Source organism: Meriones unguiculatus, chromosome 14 (genome assembly GCF_030254825.1).
Source record: "Meriones unguiculatus strain TT.TT164.6M chromosome 14, Bangor_MerUng_6.1, whole genome shotgun sequence".
Classification (NCBI taxonomy): domain Eukaryota; kingdom Metazoa; phylum Chordata; class Mammalia; order Rodentia; family Muridae; genus Meriones; species Meriones unguiculatus.
Genome location: NC_083361.1, coordinates 4,614,954 through 4,629,707, shown reverse-complemented (window position 1 = coordinate 4,629,707; position 14,754 = coordinate 4,614,954). Strand labels below are relative to the sequence as shown.

The 14,754-nt window shown below is 53.4% G+C and overlaps 1 protein-coding gene across 1 annotated transcript in view; it reads left to right on the top strand.

The window, feature by feature from the left end:
* The window catches only part of Sipa1l3 (signal induced proliferation associated 1 like 3), a 174,864-nt gene that overhangs the window by 52,231 nt on the left and 107,879 nt on the right, over positions 1 to 14,754 (top strand). Inside the window, 1 exon segment of the mRNA XM_060366603.1 lies at positions 14,181 to 14,247. The gene's annotated coding sequence lies outside the window, so the exon portion shown is untranslated.

Sequence of the window (14,754 nt, the reverse complement as noted above, 5' to 3'; positions counted from 1 at the left end):
ACTTGGAAATGGGAAGGACTGGGGTGATCACAAAGGTTAAATACTCTTTTAAAAAGTGTTGGTTTGCTTTTGTGTGGTAGTTGGGCTGATAGAGCCTTAAGTGTGCTGGGTACAGCTGACCCTGCGCTGATTCTCAGTCCCCAAGGTCAAGGATCTTTTTTTGTTTTGGCTTTTGTTTTTTCTAGGCAGGGTTTCTCTGTGTAGCCCTGGCTGTCCTGGACTCGCTTTGTAGACCAGGCTGGCCTCGCACTCACAGCCATCTTTTATCCAAAGTGCTTGAGACCGGAAGTGTTGCAGATTTTGGAATACTTGTGGAGACTCGAGCTACCTGTGAGTGTGTTTGAAGGATCTGGTGACACACAAGGCCTGGAAGTGGTTTTGTGGAAAATTCTGAGCACACCATTTTTGCTGCATCTTCAGGGCCGGCACCAGACCTGCCACGTGTGTCCTCTCAGCGCGTTTTTGGATCAGGGGCGATTGACCCGTCTTGTCACTTGTAGTCCTGTCATAAAAGCAACAGTCACTCTCACGAGTATCTGCCTCCCTTGCTTGCTTTCCTTTTGTTTATGTTCTTTTAAAACAAGTGGTTCTCAGCCTGTGGGTCAACCCTTTCACAGGCCGTCACCTCGGACTGTGGCGAAACACAGATATTTATATTACAGTTCATAACAGCAGCAAAATGACAGTCATGAGGTAGCAATGAAAATAATGTTATGGTTGGGGGTCACCACAACGTGAAGAACCATATTAAAGGGTCACGGCATAGGAAGGTGAGAACCGCTGGTGTGTGTGTGTGTGTGTGTGTACGCACGTGCGCGCGTGTGTGTGTGTATCTGTGAGGCATAGGTTGCTTGTGGCAACCAGAGAACAACTTTGTGGCGTCAGTTCTGTCCTCCTACCTTTATGTGGGTTCTGGAGGTCAAACTCAGGTCTCCAGGCTTAGGTGGCAAGCACCCTTCCCTGCTGTGCCATCTTGCCAGCCCATAGCTACCTGTGGAATGGCTAACTCCGAGTGAGCAGGGCTTTTTCACACAGCACCTCCACGTGCTCCCCCCAGCAGTGTGCAGTGATGAGGCCCGAAGGCCGTTGAGTGGCAAGTGCTGGCTGCTGCTGTAAATCGCTTACTGTCATCCTGTCAGATCCGCACAGCCATCCTCAGAGATTCGGTCCCCCCTGACGGCCGAGGAAGGGGAGAGCAGTGTGCCGGAGCCCAGGCTCATGGCTGTCTTTTCTTCTGCAGCCTTGCTGCCTTGCTGCCTAAGGCACACCTCTAGTTGGTAGTAGAGCCTCGGCAGTCAAGATCCAACCATCACGCGTTCGGGTGTGGCTCCAGGCTACCCACTGGCCTGTATTTCTGTCTGTCCCAGAGCCATGCTTCTAACCATTCGCTGAGTAGGAGTAGCTAATATTCTCATGTGTTGATAATTAAAATCTATAGACAGAATTTTTCTATTTTCCTGTATTTTTTTTGCAGTGCTGGGGAACAAACCCAAGGCCTGGTGCTGGCAAGCACTTTATACCAAGGCAGATACGCCCTGCCCCTCACTGGTAGGTGCCAGGCAAGTGCTATGCAGCTGACACTGAAAACAGAGCATGGCTGATGGGGGCAGTGGGAAGAAAACCTGCAAGCAGTTATGTGGGGGAGTGTCTGGGAGAACACCCCGCCCCGAGCTGGTAGCAGTGGTCGTCTGTGGCCGGCACCAGCCCGCTGGTGGATTGCCGTGCCCCCGCCCAGTGCAGTTCTCCATCACTTCAGACTTGAAGTGGAAAACGTGTTCTCAGGTGATTTCTCTCACTGCGTGACCTCAGACACGGAATGGAACGGCAGCGTGACCAGGTGGTGGGATTTCCTGGGTCTGCTGTGTGCGTGGTTCTTCACTGAAGCGTTGGCTCACAGCATCCGACTACCGTGGAGGGTGTCTTCCTGCCGCTGTCTGCTGGCTTCCCAGAGGCCACCACAGCACCAGTTCTGGGTGGGGGTTGTTGTGCCAGATACCACACCCACTAACAGTCTCTAGGATTTCTAGTATTTCTGCCATCCTAAGTCCAGGCCCAACTTTCTCTCCTTAAAACTGCCCCTTTGTGAAACCCTGAAGCCACTCCTCAGCTCTTGCCAGTGTCTCCCCATCTCTGCTCAGCATGTAGACTAATGCAGGTGACATCACAGCTAAGTTTGTGGGTGTATTAGGGGTCTCCAGAAGACCAGAAGGGTAGAAGGAATATAGAATCCAGTAGTTCAGTGCACGAGGCCGGGCGTCTCACCCGGTCAGTAAACACTGGGATCCCGAGGAAGTCGGCTCTAATGCCAGTGAAGGAGTAGGCTTGGCAGCGAGAGGGAGAGCAAGCAGCCAGGGCTTCCTTCTTCCGTGTCTTCTGCTGCCAGCAGAAGGCGTGACCCGGGTTAAAGGTGGATCTTCTCACCTCCGAGACCTGATTAGAAGTGGGTCTTCCCACTTCAAATAAATAAGAAAAAAAAAATCCCTCAAAGGTGTGGCCAGCCATTTTGGTTTTCGTTCATTCCAGAAGTAGTCAAGTTGACAACAAGTAGCCATAAGAATGGAACTCAGCAGGAGGCTGTGCAATCAGAGTGAGGGTCAGAGAGGAGGCAGGGCACAGCAGCAGGAGCCCAGTCGGGGTCCCGGCTGTGAGCCGCTGGCACGCCACTGCGCCCTCATCTGAAACACGGATGGAGGAAGAAATAACAAATGTGGCCCAGCTTCTGGCCTGAGGACACGGCTCACTCTGGATGGAACACGATCACACATCAGCTCAAGCTGATCTGCCCCATAGGACACGGGCTGGACACACTGGACATCAGTGATGGCGCTGGCTCCTCTGTTTAAAGGACCTTCCCTTTCCTGTCCCCTGCCAGCTGTTCCTCTTCCCACAAGGATCCTCTTTCCCTTCCTCTCCAGCAATGCTCGGCTCCCTGGAGCCCTCAACCCCCTTCATCTCACTGTCATACACTGAGCCTTGTGCGTGGAGGGCGTGGGTGGCTACGCCGTTCATTGACAAGGAGCTGCTTACTGGATTTTCCTCTTCTGGAAAAGTCTTTGTTACCGTTATTTATTTCTGTAAACTTACTGATCCCTGCTCTGGGTCCAGCCTAGGCAGTGGGGTGCTAGGGACAAGGCAGTGGACAGGGCAGCCCTAACACGTGCCTTCTCAGAACTTGCCACCACACACAGGCCAGTACACCTGTCCACAGATAGTGACAAACCAGAGAGCCGAGGGCTGGGATAGGGGAGGAGCGGGCATCTAGAGGAAGGGTGAACCCCTGGCCTCAGGGACCGGGCAGGAGGAGGAGGCGTGCAGGCTAAAGAAGCAGAGCCATCTAAAAGAGGGTCAGGTGTCCAGGTTGTGTCCTCAGGGCCACCTGCCTCCTCCTCAGCACTTGTGTCTGTCACCCGGCACTGCAAATGCCTGGACAGCCGCCTCTGCGCCAGGCAGGCACTGGTTGTGGAAGTCTCCGTGAGGCAGGTGATCCTCGAATCACAAAACAGACTAGTTAGGGAGGGCTCCTGAGGCTGAGGCACAGTCTGAGGGTGATCTCACGGTGGAAGGCCAGGGTAGGACAGAGTCAGTGTGGAAGAGCTGGAAGGCACAACCTTACATGGGCGGGGCTTGCACAAGAGTCAGCGCAGGACACGGATGCCGCCCAGACTACTCCAGACGCAGGCCTTTCGCTTTCTTTCCCTTTTAATTCAGAGGGTAGACACTGAAAGAGAGGGAAGAGTGAGAGAGGTGAGAGACAGCGGCGTGGAGTGCTGATAGGAGCATACCACCCAGGGAGAGGCTGTGCCTGCCACCCAGTGTCTGTGAAAGGAGGGAAGCGTGCTGGACGCTCCCAGAGCCTTCCTTCCCACGCTGTGCACGAGAGAAACACTGCTTAAAACCATAGGAGACGATACGCTCCCGTCCCAGGGGGACAAGAGCAGAGGCCTGAGCAGGACAGCTGGGCCTTGTCCACTGCTGGGGGGCTGGACCAGATGCCGTTTCTCCGCATGGCGTGTCGCCTCTTCTCCCTCAGCACTTTCAGTCTCGGAGATGTTTGCACGTAGGAGTGCCCATTTGAGAAAGGGTCTTACTAGGTAACCCTGGTTGACCTGGAAGTCTCCAGGTAGATTAGGCCGGCCTCGAACTCACAGAGACGCCTGCCTCTGCCTCCCACATGCCGAGCCACCACACCTGACTTAAGTTATTATCATCATGTTTTTAAAAGATGGGAAGCGGGGCTGGATAGACGGTCCCACGGCTAAGAACCCTCGCTGCTCTCGCAGAGGACCAGAATCGAGTCTCCAGCAGCCATGTCGGGCAGCTTTCAACACCTGTAACTCCAGCTCCAAGGAATCTGTTAGCCTCTTCTGGCCTCCACATTCATCGGCACACGTGCATGTGTGTACACACACACACACACACACACCCCAAAATCTTTTTGTAAAAAGCATGAAAAACATCCTGTCTGTCTGCTGTGGGGGTACAGAATGAATGAATTAGGCAGGCCCGTGTCCTGGCACACATGCAGCTGTGAAAATGGGATGGGGGCCTGACTGGACATCCTTCTATGGCTCTGCCATGCCACCAGGTATGAAAATGGAAAGAAAGACAGCTTTTTCTCCTTCGTAGTTAGGAAGGGCATGCTGAACGGTGAGGCCTGCGCAAGCTCCAGCCTGTCTGTGGCTGGGGACTGCTATCTGCCTCAGAAAGCAAGCGGAGGGGTTGTCTTGTAGGAGGACGGCATGGTCTCCTCCTCTGGCAAGGCCTCCCACACGGTCGGCTGACATGGCAGGAGTCAAAGGGTGGGGACTGAAGCCACAGACTCTGGGTTTCAGTGTGGTGGGGAGAGAAGACAGTTATAACCAGAACATTCAGAGGTGTGGCTTCCCCAGAGCTCATCCTTGAAGACCGTGTGCCACCACAGTCAGAGACTTGGATTCCTCTGTTTTTGTTTTGCTTTGTTTTGTTTGGGGAGGTGGTGGCTAGTTGTTCGTTTTAGACAGGGTCTTTCATGGTCTAGAACTTGCTATGTACCCCAGGCTAGCCTTGAACTTGGTGTGGTATTTGTTCCTTTACTTCACAAGTACTGTGATTACAGGCATGCACGGCCACTTTCAGTTTTCTCATTAATAATAATGTGGCACCCCTTTACCCAGGAGAAGGGGGGAGTAGAGGTTTTGCAAAGATTGTAGTTCCATTCCATCTTGGCATGCTCTGAATGTACGAATGACTGGGATGTAGCTCAGTTATAGGCTGCTAGTCTAGAACCCCCCCAGTGAGGGGCTGGCTGTGGCTCAGTGGATGAGCACCTGCCTGGAATCCCCCAGTGAAGGACTGGGGTGTGGCTCAGTGGTGGAGTCCCTGCCTGGAATCCCCCAGTGAGGGGCTGGGGTGTGGCTCAGTGTAGTGAGCTTGACTGGCATGTGTGAGGCCCTGAGTTCCATCTCTAGCACCACACACACACACAAATTACAGTGTGTTTGTGTTCATTATATATGTCTGTATATAAGAGAGAGAGAGACTATAATTAAATTCATTTTTTTCAGGGCTCTGCTTAAAGGATTGTGACATTGCTTCAGAAAGACCTTTCTTAACACCATTGAAATCCCTCTCCCTGTCACTTTGTGTCCAGGCTTTATTTCTCTTCACTGCTTGGTAGTCATTGCCTGATGTTATGTGTTGACTTTTTCATCCGCCCACCCCAAGAATAAGGTGATCTTGTATGTTTCGTTTCGTATCCACAGCTCTCCATCAGTATCTGGCCTATAGCAGTGGAGTAATAAGCCTGTGGTGGCTGGATGGGAACAGGCCTGCCTGGAAGCCCCCCCCCCCCCCCCCCCCCGTCCCTTCACACCCACACAGTAATGGACCAGAAAACGGAAGGCCCACTGTTTTACCTGCTTGGGATGAGGAAGAAGACTCTGTAGACTGCCTTTTGTGTTGTTAAAAGACCTTCCTTTGCCCACAATCCCTTCTCAAAGTCAGCCTGCGTGAAGACACAGGCAGCCATCTCATGCCGGCCTTTAGCTTTTGTTCAGGGCAGTTGTGCACAGAGAACCACAGGTGAGGTCTCACGATCTCTGTGCCCGAAATGTTAGTAGTTTGCTTATTTTCTACTCCGGGCGAGTTGTATGTCCTGTGTAGGCCTGGCTCCATGCTTGTAAAGAATTCTTTGAAATCCCGTACGTGTATGTGGGAGTGGTTTGGGCGTGTGCACAGGAAGTATCAGAGTGGGATCCCTAGTGCTGGCAGTCAAGCTAGAGTCCTGAGAGGAGTTGTTGGTAGAGCTGAGAGCGTTCGCTTGGCGGTGTTCTGAGTGTCTCGAGGGGCCTGTGGAGTCCCCGATTCCATGGTGAACAGAATCTCCCTGACACGACCAAAGAAGGGCGCGACCGCAGCAAATGTCCTGTGAGGAATCGAACCAGGTGACGTGGGGCAACCTCGGGGACACGGAGGAAGTCCACCCACCCTGAGGAGGACGCAGCACCAGCTGGCCAGGATTTAGTCCTGGGCCAAGACTGGAGGAGCCAGGGCTGTAGGAAGTGTGGGAGCAGACATCTTGTTTGTATGCAGTGATTCCCCCCCCCCCCCAGGCTGTGTTCCTTTCCCTCTGGGTCCTCCGGCCTTGCTCCTCAGAGGGCAGATCCCGTGAGTGATGGTTGCCTTAGGCCTCCCTGGCCCTCTCAGAAGGGCTCCAGGCTTCCGGGGAGCTCTGTGTCACCCAGTTATCGAGGATGGTTCAGCCCGGGAGAGTTGGAAATTGACTGTGAAGAGAGGGTGTCTTTGTCTCCTTCTGCCATCGGAGCCACAGACCCTGAGAGCTGGCCCCAGCCCGGGCCAGGAGGCCTGTCAAACATGCCTCTCTGGGAGCTCGCTGCGCGCCTCCCTACTGGCTGGAGACCAGAAGGGACTGCAGATCTAAAGATGATGAAATGTGACGTGTCTCAGCCCATTCCAGGTTCAAAAGGAAAAGAAGAGGGGAAAGGGGGGAATCGTGGAGATGCACAGCCCTGAAGGAGAAATATATAGGGCATGAATGAGCTGCATGAGTCTTCCTAGCTGCCGGGGGAACGTGTGAATCACCGTGACCTTCTTAGAACACAGTCGGGGGAAGGCTTCCTACTTATTTCTTTGAATGAGCAGAGTATGCATGTGGAAAAGCATTCAGAGAGGTGCGCAGTGAACAGACGGGCTCGGTACCCTGTCCCTGCCACCCCGAGCCCTACACGGTGGACCCTGTTTCAGCTGTCCTTTCAAAGAGACGCAGTGAAGGGAAGCACACAGCTTGCCTTGGAAATCAGTTCACTGGGCAGCAGTGTGTGACCCAGCACGGCCAGTCCTCAGGCGGCACCCTGCAGGGAGAAATAGCTCTGGCACAAAGGGTTGTTCAGTGCAATATTGTCACAACGGCAAAACAGACCCCAGAACTAAAACACTTGCTCACTCCTCACGAGCAGTGAATTTAATGGGGCTCACCCATGCCGCTGGCTGCTGAGGAATTGATGAACACAGGTGACACGCGACTATCTTCCATGTCCCACAGCCTGCTTACCTCAGGCTGTCTCCCTGGCTGTCCTGGAACTCACTCCGTAGACCAGGCTGGCCTCGAACTCACACAGATCCGCCTGCCTCTGCCTCCCAAGCGCTGGCATTAAATGCATGCTCTGTCAAGCCTGGCTCCCTGCCGTGTCTTTAACATGCTGTACGTGGCCACGTCCCCATGAGACCGCCTCACTGGGCTGCCCCGGGGCACCCTCGGCGTTCTGGCGTCCAGCCTTTCCTCAGCACAGCTCTTCCCACCCTCCCTGACGTCACACCGTCTGCTCCCAGGCCACGTGTTCCCCTCAGAAGACACATCTTGGTGAGTGGAGGGAGATGGATGACCTCTTGGGTCACACCCTGCCACCCTCCCTGTCACATGTGCCCCCTTTGTCCCTCGTGCTAGTTAGCTGAGTGTCCCCACGCCGACCTAGAAAGGCGAAGATGACAGCAGCCCCTCCCTCGTGAGGAGGGGAGGGGAGGGAGCCAGGCCTGAGCTGCAGCTGATCCAGTGACTGAGGAAGGCACAATCTGGTCATCTGTGCCAGGCTTCTTTCACTCAGCGTCACATCTAAAAGACTCACCTCTACAGCTATGGAAAGGAACAAAAGCCTGACTTTTGTTCCTTTCCATAGCTGAATAGTCATGGTAATTTTGCTTCCCCACTGCTCAGTTAGAAGGTGTCCTTTTCGTGCAGTTGCCTTTTGGTTTTTGTGTGTTGTTTTGTTTGGCTCTGGGGTTTTTGTGTGTTGTTTTGTTTGGCTCTGGGGTTTTTGTTTTCGGTGTAGTCTAGGTGTAAACTCATACTGGTTTCCTGTGTGGCACTTCTCAACAGCCGTGCTTTATGTAGGCATGTGTTTGCCTGTGTGTTTTCTGCTCGTTATCTGGGAGATGAGCTTCGTAAGGGCCTGTCTGTGCGTGTACCTTTGCTCGATGTGTCTGGCACTTTCCCTTGATATGTACACTTGGAGGAGAGTGCTCAAGAGTTGTCTAGCGAATGACTCAGCACTTGATCGTCTCAGCTTTTAAAGCAAGGTAGTGGTAACCCCCGGTCTGAGCAGAATTCTGGGGGGTGTCGTGTGTATCTCTGTCTGGTGAGGTGGGAAGAGTGTAGGGCCTGAAGCGTGAGGGTGCCTTAGAGGATAGCCGTGCTCTGCGTTTCCGTGACTGCGCATCTCCTGTGGAGGGCCGCAGCGTCGCCTGAGAAATGGCTGTCAAAGCCAGGTGTGGTGGTGCAGTCCCAGCACTCGGGAGGCAGAGCCAGGGAGGTGACCACAAGTTGGATGCCAACGTGGGCTCCTCAGCAAACTCCAGGCCAGCCAGCGAGAACCCGCTTCAACCAAAATAAAAGCAAGCAAAAGGCTGTCAGCAGAGACGATTAAAAATATAGCTGTGAGAGCTTGACGGAGGCTGGTTTCTCTACCGAGTGAAATGTCCATAGCACTTCCCTGTGCTGACCTGTGGCCAGCATGGCTGCCTGATGGTTACCAGGGAAGCAGGATCGTTAGTCAAGGATCCTCTGCTCCACTGTCCCTGGAACTAAGCTGTCAGTCATCCTCAGGCAGCTCCTAGCCCCACTGCTGCTGGTGGTGAGGCCGATGGGAAGTGGGCTCAAAGGCGCCATCCAGCTTTATGTTTCTGGGGAGGAAATTGCCTCAGAGTTTCACTACAGCTTCCCACTAACACTTATGGCCGCCTCTACCTGCAGGAGACTCTGCAAGAGACCAAGAGACGCCGCAGATGTAGTCTTGGAAGGAGGGAAAGCATGGCTGCCAGGTGGGCAGTTGGCCACTGCAGCAGGTCCGTTGCCTGTTTCCTTCCCAGGGAACCTGAGCCACAGCAGCCACTCCTGCTCATTATTAGCCTGGGCCTTCATACTGTTCCCCTTAGCCCCGCCCCCAAGCGGCCAGAATCAGGCCCACGAAGTTCTCCATGTATCTAGTTGGTCCGGGGGATGAGACTTTGAGATTAGCAGAAGTCCCACAGCGTTTTGAATAAAACGTAACATTTATTAAGCACTTTCTGGTGACAGAACATGCTGTAAACAGTTGTCATTTTTTAAAAAATGTATTCCTTCCAGGGCCCTCATTATTCTCACATACCAGATGAAGGACCTGAAAGGTTAAATAACTGTGGACATTTTCACTGATAAATTCTTCCCTTGTACTGTATTATGAATAAGAGGATTAGCAGCCAAAACCTGACCTATTTGGGTGGCTTGACCACTGTCCTAACTTTTACCTGATTAGCTGGGGCAGGGGAATGCTTTGTGGAAAGTCACCCGGTGGTGGAAGCCACACTGACAGGCTGTTTTCATTGCCGTGCGGGAAGGGGCTTAACTGTGGGCATATCCAGCAAATGGCTGGTGACAGCAGGAGAAAGGATCCGCGAGCTCTGCAGGATTTCCCAGCCAGCAGGGCATGTGCAGATGTGTGTGCAGGCTGGGCTTAGCCCAGGTTTAGCCTCAGCGTGACCTCTTAGCTGATGCTCGTGGAGGCCGAAAAAGAAGCTAGACTCAGTTTAGATCTTCTGAGAATTGATCCAGGCCAAACACTGCCTTGCTGGGTGAGTGTGACCAGTCCTGCTTGGTGGAAAGCTTTGGTCTCTACACAGTCTGTCTTGCTAAGACACTTTCCAGGCTATGTCTGCGTTCTCTGGCCGGCGTTGCCATTGCTGTGATGAAACACTGTGACCAGAGGCGTAGGAGAAGAAGAGGGAGGGGGGTGGATCGGGAGGCGATGGGGGAGGGGGCTACAGCTGGGATACCAAGTGAATAAACTGTAATTAATAAAAATAAAATTAAAATTAAAAAACAAAACATTGTGACCAAACACAGTTTGGGTAGGAAAGGCTTGATTTTGTCTTACACTTTGTAATTCATCATCCAAAGAAGTCAGGTCAGAAACTCAGGCTGGGCAGGAACCTGGAGACAGGAACCCATGCAGAGGCCATGGAGGGGCATGGCTTACTCGCTTGCTCAGCTTGATTTGTTACACCATCCAGGACCCCCACATCAGTCATTAATCAAAGAAATACCCCATAAATCTGCTCACAGGCCAGTCTAGGGGGGCCATTTTCCCAGTTGGCGTTCCCTCTTCCTAGCCTGGCCTGTGTCGGGTTGACATAAAAACAAGCCAGGCCATCTGATCAGTTAAGAGTGTGTCTGCAGCTGGGCGTGGTGGTGGCATCCAGGAGGACAGCCAAGGCTACATAGAGAAACCCTATCTTAAAAACAAACAAACAAACCAAAAAAATAAATAAAAAATAAAAGGGCCCACACCTGTAGTCCCTGCACTCGGGAGGCTGTAAGGTGGTTGGAAGCCATCCCAGGCTGCAAAGTGAGACCCTGTTGCAAGAGAGGGAAAAAAAGGAAAGAAAGAAAGAAAGAAATTTGCCAACTTTCTTTTCAAAGGCGTTTGTTCCAGCTCTGTTCCCACCCACAGTGACTGAGAGTCCCCACGCTCCCGCACCAGCACAGTTGGTGGTATCAGACTCTGACATTTTGGCCAATCTGCTGTGCGAATCGGTCACACCGGGTTGTTTTCCCTAAGCAGCTTCCCGGCAGAGGTCTGCCTGGGCGACACGCAGCTGCCGGCCGGCTGGGGCTGGCCGCAGGCAGTGTACGACCCGGGCCTCTAGCACACCTTCAGAGGCAGGCCAATCAGAGGCGTGGACGGTGAGGAGGTAAGGTCGTGGAAGCCAGTGACCCAGTCGTGGTCATCGATCCCTCAGTGGAAGCACACGCTCAGTCACTAGTGTGGGTTATTAATAGAATGTAGGTCATAAGAGAAAACGTGATTAATTGCAGCGTGAGCTCAGCGGTTGCTGAGGGCCTCCTTTCTCCCCAGGCAGAATTCTTCCTTTCTCTATCAGCTCTTTGTCGGAATGTGGGCAGAGGCTGTTGAATGAGCAGATCTCTTCCTGAGTTGCTATTTCAAAGATGAGGTGGGGCTGGATGTGCCGGGAATCACCTCTAAATGGGGCTCCATTGAACACCTTTGGTGGTTGGTGAGTTTCTGTTCCCCAGAGGAGGCTCTCAGACAGGCCGGGAGAGACAGTGCAGCTCACGGTGGGGGTGAGCTTCTCCTTCACTCGCCTGGGATGCCCAGGGAGACGCAGCTGGCCGAGTGGCTGCTCTCCACAACACATGCTAAGAGTGAGTGTCTGGCCCCCTCCAGTCCTTCCGGCACTCAGGAGACTGAGGCAGGACGTTCTCATAGTTGAGGCCCGCCTGGGCTTCAGAGTCAGACCCAGTCTCCAAACAAACAACAGAAACAGAAGTAAAGAGGGTTGTTCTGGTCAGCTTTGCCCTGCTGGGACAGCGTACCTGAGGCAGTGAACTTGGAAAGAGGAAAGGTTTATTTTGGCTGAGTTCTAGAGGGTTCCCTCCGTGGTTTCCTGGCCCTTTTGTTTACGGCAGCTATGCCTCTTCATCATGGGGCAGCCAGGAGCATGGCTGCCCAGCCGTGACAGCAGTGCCTGCTTAGGGGCCTCTCAGGGAGGGCCAAATCCAAGGTCGTCAGCCTGCAGATAGCTCCCAAAAGATTGGTTTTTGGCATGGTGACTATGGAGTTGTGGAACCCTGGGCAGACACTGCCCTGAAAGCCCATTTTGTGATACAAGAAGCAAATGGTGCTGCTGTGAGCTGTGCGGTGGGGGTCTCTTGTGTCATGGTCTTTCCTCTGCAGTCTCGCTGGGGCTGCAGTAGACCCTTCAGTGTCCCCCGACAAGTCACTACACATCCGGAACCTCAGTGTCCATCAAGCGGACGGGTCCCGAGGACACTGCCTCAGAGGCCTGTGGCATCCCCACAGTGTGGCTCCTCCCACAAGGCGAAGCTGCGGAGTGTCAGGAAAGGGTCATGTTCCCTTAAACACAAATGACCACGCACTCCTGTTCTTCCAGGGCCCTTCCTGTCCTGTTATTTCTGTTGGGACAGAACTGCCCTGTCTTAAACCTCAAAAGGAAGCTAATGGCTCCAGACACAAAAAGCCCAGCACTGGCCTGGCAGAGTGACCACGCAAGCGTTTCTGTCAAGGGTTTGCCAGGTTGGCAAATCAGCCCTGTCGGTCCGTGTCTGCCGCCCTTCTGCACAGCAATACTACTTCCAGGACCAGCTCTGAGCGGCCTGCTTGGACCGTGGCTCTCTAAGCCCATGCCTGTGGCCACGGGGAGGATTTCAACCTTGGCATCCCCACTGGGCTGTGGTCACCCCATCTGTGTTTTTCTGGGACAGTGTTCTTGGTATATAATAAACCTGTGCATGCAATGCCCTGACTGATGGGCCACAGCCATGGCATGCGGGGATTGCTGAGGTACCTGCAAGGGCCCCTCCTGCCCCAGGGCGCCTGAGGAGACTTGGGGGCCTCAGCTCTGGCTGAAGCGGCCCTTTAATCCCAGCATTCAAAAGGATCTGAGTTCAAGGACAGCCCAGTCTATACAGTGAGCTCCAGGACAGCCAGGACTACCTAGTGAGACTCTGTCTCAAAGAAACAAAATGTGTATTACTTTAAAAAAAAAATAAAGGCAGTTTTCATTGCAATGTAAAAGGGCTGTATTCAGGGGCTTCCTGATCAGCGAAGAAATTTGCTAAAATAAAATAAAGTAAAGAGGTGTCTCGAGTTTGGCTTCTTCCCGCCCACCCTGCACAACATCTCAGAAGTCAAAGTTATTAGGCCAGCTGGGAGGGGGGGCGCTTCCGGTCCTTCTGAAGTGTGTGTTTTCCTGTCGTTGCTGGGTCTGGAGGTAGTGACTGTTTCTAATGTTACCTTGTGCCGGTGGTGAGCGGCGGCCTCTACCCTTCTGGGTTGGTCGGGCGCTGTGAGTGCAGGACCCAGGGCCTGCGGTCAGGCTGCCTGGGTTCTGTCTCTTCTTCCCTCTTCGATCCTTGGGGCGGGGTTGGGTTGGTCTTCTGTGTTGGTGTTTTCTCAGAGGGCAGAAGATGGTCCCTGCCAGATGTAAGTGACTCGCAAGCCAGAGTCAGTAAAGCATCCCTCTCTCACCCTTCCTCCGCCCATCCTGGTGGTTGTTGCTCAGCTCACCTGGCTTCCAGGCCAGGAACAGGAAGGGACTGACACGAGCCGCCCGCCCCCCCCCCCCCGTTATATACTCAGAATTTTTCATCTTTCATCCAAATAAATACAGCCCTATCAAATATTCATGGGCCTAAACTGATGCCAGAAAAGTGCTGTTTGTCTCTCATCTCTCCGCGCGTAGCCCTCTGAGAGAAATGTCTGTGCATGTCCCACACCTCTCTATCCATCCTTTGTCCTCGCTGCCATGCTGTCCACCGCTCTGGCCTGCTGGCTGCTCCCAGTGTGCCCCCGTGGACAGTGTGTACCGGCCGCCCTGCGGCTTCTCTCCAGGGTAGTCCTGGTTTGTGACCTTACCTGTTTGATCTCTCCTTGCGGAAGCTTCCTCTGCTGTGTGCCTGCCCCCGGCCTCTCATCTTCGAGTGTGTCAGACACCAGCCGGCCCTGCTCTTGGGTTGGGAGGCTTGTTCGCCGGGCAGCGGCTCTCCTGCTCCCAGTGTGCTCTCGGCGCCAGAGTCTGGTGGCTGTGTGTCAAGTGTGACAGGTGGCTGTTTCAGCGGGAGGCCTGCACCACTTGGCCAGAGGCGTGACCTTTTCTCTTCCCTTCCACAGATGCGTCACCTTTGACCTTGGCTGTTGGAAGACCTTGTAGGTTCGCGAGTATCCAGGGCGAGGCAAGGTAAGTACTGTGCTATTTCTTTCCTTTTTATAGGTGGTACAGGTCTTTATAATTTTCAGATATGCACACAGGGTATCAGAAGAGCTAGCAGCACCCATCACCCCCCACACCCCCTTGGAGGTAAGCGCTGTCACGCGCTGTCACTCACTGCCGTGCCCCCCCCACATGCGTACACATATGCATATTCGTATTTCAGTCTGTTGTCTGAGATCAAACCCAAGCCTCAAACACATGCTTCTGGAGCATTCCTCCGCAACACAGAGTCTCAGGGAGCCTTGCTCATGAGCAGTTCCACCCAGGGGAGTTCGGTTTTACACTGTTTTAGTTCAGTTTAAAGTTTATGTAGAGTATACATCACTCTTGTTTGGTTTTGTTTAAGTTCACACAAAGGACTTCCTAGTGAGCCTGCCGCACAGGGAGACAGAACACCTACTGTATGCTCCCGTTCTCTGTAGGTTCAGAATTCAGCAGCGGCAGCCACGTAGGCGCTCGAGCCTGATTAAAATA